This window comes from Rhinichthys klamathensis, unplaced genomic scaffold (assembly GCF_029890125.1).
Source record: "Rhinichthys klamathensis goyatoka isolate OS25496 unplaced genomic scaffold, OSU_Roscu_1.1 h1tg000180l_1, whole genome shotgun sequence".
Classification (NCBI taxonomy): Eukaryota; Metazoa; Chordata; class Actinopteri; order Cypriniformes; family Leuciscidae; genus Rhinichthys; species Rhinichthys klamathensis.
Genome location: NW_026606708.1, coordinates 3,580,977 through 3,589,181, shown reverse-complemented (window position 1 = coordinate 3,589,181; position 8,205 = coordinate 3,580,977). Strand labels below are relative to the sequence as shown.

At 38.8% G+C, this 8,205-nt stretch overlaps 1 long non-coding RNA gene across 1 annotated transcript; it reads left to right on the top strand.

Annotated features, from left to right (window-relative positions):
• The first annotated feature begins 878 nt into the window (after positions 1 to 878).
• LOC130094699 (uncharacterized) lies at positions 879 to 2,449 on the top strand. Its single transcript, XR_008807996.1, has 3 exons — positions 879 to 1,186; positions 2,168 to 2,210; positions 2,398 to 2,449. It is a non-coding gene; the product is annotated as an uncharacterized LOC130094699 (long non-coding RNA).
• Positions 2,450 to 8,205: the final 5,756 nt, after the last annotated feature.

Below are 8,205 nucleotides of genomic sequence, written 5' to 3'. Positions count from 1 at the left end.
TTTCCTCGAAAACATTAGGCAGCACAACTGATTTCAACACTGATAATAAAAAGAAACGTTTCCTAGCACCAGAGCAACATATTAGAATGATTTCTGAAGGATCATGTGACAATGAAGTGCTGGAAATTCTGAGTAAACTACATTTTAAAATATATTAAAATTGAAACCGGTTATTTTTAATCAAATAAATGGTGTAAATACAATTGATATTTCAATAGCCAAACATATTCAATAATAATAATACTGTCTAGGTGAGGGATTAGTTCAATCAAAATGAAAATTCTGTCATTCACTCTCATGTCTTTCAAAATAAAAATGTTGGTTGCTTAAAAAAAAAAAAAAAAAAAGTGTAATACTTTTATGGTGCCTTTCTGAAGAGTAAAAGCCTCAATTACCAAAGAATGACCAGTACAGTTCAGAAATAAAGACATATGGGTTTTATACAACATGAGAATGAGAGTGAGCAGACAATGGCAGAATTTTCATTTCTGCCTGAACTATCCCTTTAATTATAGAGACAGAAACAGGTGCCTTTCCCATCCTGGAGGCAGTAATCCATAAGGCTGCACTCCTGGAGTGTGTAATTTCTCCTCATCCGCTGCAGATCCACCAGCGCTGACCTCTCGTCTCTCAGACTTCAATAACTGCTACTGTAGCATCTCTGTATTATTCTCTCTGTTGCTCTTCTGAAAGCACTGCGCTCGTTTGGCTTCTATAATTGCTTGTCAAGTCCCTCACTATCTGAAGTCCTGTAAGATGTCGTTTATGGAGGTTCCCTGTGGTACACATCCACTCTCTTCTTTCTGCCTCTGTGCTTCCTTTTATTTCAGGCTTTCAGGTCTGCGAGATGAAGCAGTATTGCCAAATTGCTTACACTGTTAACTTTCGCTGTAGATTTAGCAGCACAGTACTGTAAAAACCTACAGTACAATACTGCATTTCTATATTACAGTAAAATACCGTAATTTGCATTGCATTCTGGGTAATTTTGTTTGAGCGGGAACATTTTACAGTACATTTTAGTGTTGCTGTAACCTAGCTGTAACCTGGCTGTAACATGCCAGGCAAATATACAGGGTTGCTGTAAACAGAGAGCGCGCGCGCCGCCTGACTGACGTCAGAGCACAACTGCGGCAGTTCACTCACTCAGCGCGGATATCTCACTCTGCGGATATCTGGAAATTTGGTAAGTTAATTTTGAATTTTATAATAAGGTTATAGGATGTTACGCTATAGTGTGTAGCCTACATAGCTTTTAATGTGAAATGACAGTGAAAGTTTAGCCAGCGACGGTTGCAAAAACACTGTTCAGTTTGTTAACGTTATCTGCTCTTTCACCCCGCTGCTTGTCCTGACATTTTCAAATTTAACGTTATAACTCCGTGAATTAACATTACTTTACGGTTTATTTCGACCAAAACAGATTTGGTGATTGTTGGAACGGTGGAAAGACAAACCGATGGTCTTTTGTGAGTTTTATTTTGTTTCTGTCGAGTTTTAATTAAATGTGTTTTACGATGGTCTGCGAGATAAAATTACTGCATTTGACATGTTAGTCTAACGTTAACTGTTAGGCCTATCTCTGTAGGGAACACCCGAGCCTGTCAGTGGTAAAAACAAGCACTTATAACAGACATAACGATATACATTTTGATCAAACTGCTATATTTGCAGTCCGTTTCCCGAATGACGAACTTGATGATTTTATGATCAATACTGGACCAAATTGAAGTCGTTTAGACACAAAATAAGACGCGTTAAAATAAGGCTTAAAATACTGCACTGTCCTTTGCAACGCAAAATGGGTGATTTATTTGGGCTTAGAGAGATGGGCTTAGAGAGATTGGCTATTGGTACCAGTTTAGCCTTTTACTTCATTTCTATTTAGGCAGGAGACCCAGTTATATTGATTATTATAATAATTAAAAATATAAATAAAGGTGTAAATTGTTGAAAAACTTCAGACTATCAGAGTTAATGATCTATTAGGCAACAAAGATAAGTAAACTGCATGCCAAAAAATCAAGTTAGAATATTTAGAGAGGTCAAGTGAAGCTTATGTTTTATTAACCTAACTTAGATGTATTGTAAGCAGATTTATGAGATATTTCCTTAACAAGAAACACATAACCGTTAACTGAATACTATTTATTTTGATTTCTTACAGCTCTACAGTGTGGGACAATTTGCAGCCTGGGAAGGAGTTTTATGTAAGTATTAGCCATGTTAATACAATGTTTTAAACTTAAAGTTTTAAAATCTAAAGATTACTTTTTTGTGTGTGGCTGTTTTTGTTATTTCTACAGAATTTTCTCTCTTCCACTGTCTGTCTGCTCATCTTTGGTGCTGTGGCTAACAGATTTTGTCATGTGTTTTTGTGTGTCATGTCTTTTTCAGTTTTGGTCATCGGTCCAAGGTTCCAGTACCACCTCAAAATCCCAGCCAAGTTAAAGGGATACTCTACTGGTTTTTCATATTAAACTATGTTATTCCCTTAACTAAGACGAGTTGATGCATACCTCTCTCGTCTCAGTGCGTACACTACATCGCTGTCTTGCGGCGAAACTTTGTTAGATCTTATCTCAGCCCTGTTCATTCAATACGTGCCAAGAAGAGAAGCGACCAAACACCTCCACGTTTTGCCTATTTAAATACAGTTACACGAGTAGTGTAACTCGACCTAGGACGGTGATACAAAATAAAACGTTGCGCTTTTCTAAGCATGTAAAATGGATAACATATTGTATGGCAGAAAACCATAGCAAGTGCTTGGGAGCACTTCGACTCGGCGCAGTAATATCATCTCTCGTGAAAAGTCCGCTCCCGTTGAAATGAGAGGGAGGAGGAGAGGGAGCGGGGGGAGAGGACTTTTCACGAGAGATGATATTACTGCGCAGAGTCGAAGTGCTCCCAAGCACTTGCTATGGTATTCTGCCATACAATATAGTTATCCATTTTACACGCTCAGAAAAGCGCAACGTTTTATTTTGTGTCACCGTCCTAGGTCGAGTCACACTACTCGTGTAACTGTATTTAAATAGGGAAAACGTGGAGCTGTTTGGTCGCTTCTCTTCTGGGCACGTATTGAATGAACAGGGCTGAGATAAGATCTAACAAAGTTTCGCCGCAAGACAGCGATGTAGTGTACGCACTGAGACGAGAGAGGTATGCATCAACTCGTCTTAGTTAAGGGAATAAGATAGTTTAATATGAAAAACCAGTAGAGTATCCCTTTAAGTATGTCCAGCTACAGCTGCAAGTCATGCAGTTTCTCAACCTCTCTCTTAAATGCGTTCACATGGTTTTAATAGTGTAATTGATCAATAAATTTTTTTTTTGACAAGAACATTGTTTGGATTGTCTTTTGATTTGCAGTTATTCTGAAGTTGCATTATAATATTATTGCCTATAGATTTATATACTGTAATAACTACATATTATATAGTTATAATATCATTAGTAATTTGAAAATTACAATGTTTTGCAATAATGTATCAATATATCAATATAGATATTACAGTACAATATCGTATAAATTACAACAGAAGCAGACAAAAATGACAAAATACAGTACAATACTGTTTTGTAGTTTACAGTACTGTTCGTGTGTACTGTAAATTGAATTACAGTACAGTTACTGTAAATCGAAATACAGTACCTTGCTGGCAACCTTGCTGCCAGTACTGTACTGTAAAAATACAAGAAAATTGTTAACAGTGTAGGTATAAATAAATGGGAAAACGGATCTCCCTAACACGGTTCTTCAGGAACCAGCTAAATATCAGAGCGAACTAGCGGTTGAATTCAAAAGCAACATGTTAGCTGTCACCTTTTTCCAACAATTTACAGCAGGCTCTTCTCCTGAGAATTCACAAAGCTGACTGTTTTATTCATGACGTGGAGATCCAAACATTCATATACAGCGAAAGGCAACCACAAAAACAGCAGAAGGTCACAGTAAGGTAAACAAACAAACAGAAAAGTTACTGAGGCAGAGAGGAGAAGAAAACATCAGTAACAGATTTGAAATCTGTCTCTCTTTCTCTCCTCCCAGAGGTATAAATAAGTAATGAGCATATTGTTAAAATTCATGTTGCACTTTCATTCCCTCCAGTCATTTACTGACTCACTCTCTCTCTCTTTATGTAGTATAATGCATGCTAATGCCGTGAGATCAGCCCATTACATGTTATTCAAGGTGCAGAAAGAACTCCTGGTAAGTCACAGGCCATGTGATTGCGGTTGGCGTCAGGATACAGAACGCATACACAATGGCCAGCTTTCCTCTGAATGTGCATCTCCCCTCCTCCCTTTGATATTCGGCTGTTCACGTCCTTCACAAGCAATCATATAAAATCAGATTTCATTGGATGAAAATAGAAAATATATTGCATATCAAATTTAGGATCACTGTAGACTAACCTCAGCCCCCCCTCTCTCTGTTGTTTTCTGTTCTCTTTATCTTGCTTTATGCCATATTTTATGCTTTGTCTTTACGGTTTTCAACTGAATTGTTATACTATTTAATTTGAGCTTATGGTATTAAATGCAATAAGAACTTCAAAACATTCTCAGTTAGCCCCGTTTCCAGTACAGATTTGCGCAAATCTTTAGCAATATTTTCTAAATTTTGATTAAAAACTATTGAGAAATGACGGCATTTCCATTAACTGATGTTATGCGACTAAAACGTAATTTTTTCCTCTCGCGATAAGTAATTCGAAAAATCGGTAGGTTTTGGATGTTGGTAGGTTTATGTAGGCCTATATCTCAGCCACTGCACTAGCCAAGGAAACATAGGCGTGTTATCCAAGCTTTAATGGCAAGGAAAGCCCCTATACTTGGGAGCGGCACATATGAGGTGTTTCTCCTCCATATCTGCTTCAAGGTCTTTATAAATTGGGGCATTTCTTTGTTGTTTAGAATCCAGTGTTCCCTTAATACTGTTGTCTTTTATGAGTTTAATGAAGAACTCTGTCTCGTCTTCTGTACAAACATACCGCGCCGTCTACGTCAGGTGACCTGTAAATGTGCAAAACAGTTTCCATTGTAGTTTTGTGAAATATTTCTTTTTCGAACTGCCTGAAAAAACATGCACCTCATGCAAGCGTAAAAACTTTTTTTGCGATATATGGGAGTTTTTGTGAAATTGACGTGTTTTCATTGGGTGTAGTATTTTCAATTTCAATTTGTGCAGTTTGAAGTGTAATGGAAACGTGGCTAGTGAGAGGTGTGTTTCCATGTAAACTAATGAATGTCAGTCAACAGAATGTTATTTTGTTTTGTGTCAAAGGGCATTTCAATGTGCAGTGGAGTGTATTAAAATAAAACTAGTTGTCTGAGTCTCAAAGATGAACTGGGCAGATCTATCCTGACTGAGTCAACAAGGGTAAACGCAGCTGCCAAGTTGTCTTCAAGACATGTAAGAGTAGTTTAGGCAGGAGAAAGAGATGGAGAGAGAACAGATGAGCACTATGACAAAAAAGGGGAATTTTCTTTCTGCTTTTCGTTCTTTCTAATAGCACATGGCACATATGCATCATATCATCATTAAAAACCAGAGCCTTCATTATAAAAAATAAAAAGAGAGACACATGAATTACATGAGAGACTGTGATACTGAAGCCAATGAGAACATCACAGAAGTGTGTTGCATGCTGTTTTATATTGATTTAGTGTGGTAATCCTTGTTCTCTAAATAAATCAGGACCTCACAAAATCAAATAAAGTCTTTTAAAAGGCAGCTCTGGTTTTGCATGACTACCCATGGTGCAGTGAGGAGTCAGAGGGACATTGAGAGATAACAGTTTATCAGCAAAACACACAGGTCCCACATCACACCTAATACATTAACTTGTAACAGCTTCCCCAGAACACACCACTGGTGCTCAGCACAGCTACAGGTCAATAATGACTCCCCTTAGTAGCATCAGACACTGGAAGCTACATCATTTTACATTGTGCTTGTTAAACATTGCTCTATGATTGCTTAGTGTAAATGATAAAACAAAGAGTTCCCATCCTAGAGGCTGATTGGTCAATGCAGCGCTTCAAACTTGCAAAATACACAATATTAGCATGTATGATGGCAAACATCTGTTTACCTAGAACCTGTGTACATCAATCTTCAGCACCCATAGACAAAATGTATACCAATCAGGGACTATTGGCCCTATCATACACCCGGTGCAACGCAAGTGTCTTTTGCTAGTTTCAGCCTGACGCATTTTCATGTCCTGCGCAACGTTGTTTAAATAGCAAATGCATTTGCGCCCATTTGTGCGCCCATGGGCGTGCTGGTCTAAAAATCGAGGTGTGTTCAGGCGCATTGTTGGCGCGCTGCTATTTTGATGCAACTGAAATAGACTGCGCCATTGACAAACAAAAACCTGGTCTAAAGTCAATGGCGCAGTATTTATTTTATTTAAAAGGCGCATTAGTAATATGCGCCTATATGCGGGTGCACAATGCACTCTGCTTATTACACACACAGGGCACACAAACATGCCAAATATTAAAAATAAAAGGATTACAATGTAACAGATTATTATTGTGTACATAAAGATATGGAGGAATCCGGGTTGTCCCGTAGATGGTCTGCTTGCACGCTTTAACCTCGCGCACGAGCAGATCCGTTTTCTCTCTGGAGTGTTCAGTTTTTCCGATTGCAAATTCCGACATGTAAATAGTAATCCGCCATGGCAAGAGCGCAACTGGCTTTTAAAGGGAATGGTAGATGAGACCCTGATTGTTTTTTGTTTTAATGCCCAAAACACACCCATTACTCATTAAGAGAATAGGGACAATCCTTTTAAGCCTGGAACACACCAAGCCGACGGTCGGCCGTCGGGCAGTTTTTGTGCGTCGGCCGACTAAGTTTCCTCGGTGTGTTGTTCCGCACGGTTCCGTGCCGTCGGCTGAAATTGGTCCTCGTCGGCTTTGTTTCGGCCGATTCGACATGTTGAATCGGCGTCGGGCCGTCGGTGAAAGAGGGAACTCTGATTGGCTGCTCAGCTTAGTGAAAGAGTCAATGCACGAGAATAATAGCAAAACAGCGACCAAAGAAGTTAAAACTCTACAGATAGAAGGCTGTTCTTATGTTACGTCATCTTACCTGAGTGTTCCTTGGCGAATATTTCAATATTAACACGAGCGGAGTGGAATAAAGAAAGTGTTTAGCAGGATTGATATTCAAAACGGTAAGCATTGTTTACGGTATGTGAATCTGCAGCCGGCAGCATCGGTTTCCCTTTTTGAATGACGAATATAGACTAATATATCTGCAGAAATAGACAGTTGTCTCATTTACACGCAGGCGCAGAACGCGCATTCTAGCTGACAGTCGGCTGTAGTTCTCTCGGTGTGTTCAAGTGCAGCTTTTTACCCCGACGAGAGGCGACAACACAGTCGGCTTTCATCAGCGCTAGTTCGTCGGCGTCGGCTTGGTGTGTTCCAGGCTTTAGACCATGCACGCCGACCATTTTTCCCGTCGTTACACTAGCACAAGTGGATTCGGACACGCCCTAATTGCACTTTAGACCATACGCTTAGATCGTTAAAATAGGGCCCTGTATCTTTCAGTGGAAATCAAATTAAATAATAAAATTAAATAATATAAAATAAACATTTCTGTTATTATTTATCTTTAAGGGGAAGGAAAATAAAATAAAAAATAATAAAATAAAAACAAAATGAAACATTCTGTAATTGTTTACATGCCAGGGACTACATCTTCTATTGGAAAATAAATAAATAAATAATGTATCACACAAAATCAAAAGTTGTCAGTAATAACAAGGTGGTTAAACAGTATTCAGAATCAGTACAATTCATTTATTTTTAATGTGGGAAAATGACTGAGTGCACCTTCAGTATTATTTTAATAATACATTTATTTATAATTGAAGAATGCTTGCAAGATTTCAGGCAAAAAAAAAGAAGAGAATGGCCACTAGAAAGTGTCACGCTTCTCAAAGCTTCTTGGTTTATGTGGTCATAAATTCTGTTTGTGTGCCGACAGCCAGAGACTGACAACAGCCTCAGCACCTTTCACCACAGGCAACAAAGACCCCGAGTGCAGAGCTGCTCCCAGCACAGGTGACAGCAATGAGGGGCTGGGAAATAAGATATGAGGGAAGCAGGAAAGGAAGGTGGGAGGGTGAAGCTACCACCTATAAGTACAAGAGAGAGGCTGTGCGAGAGAGA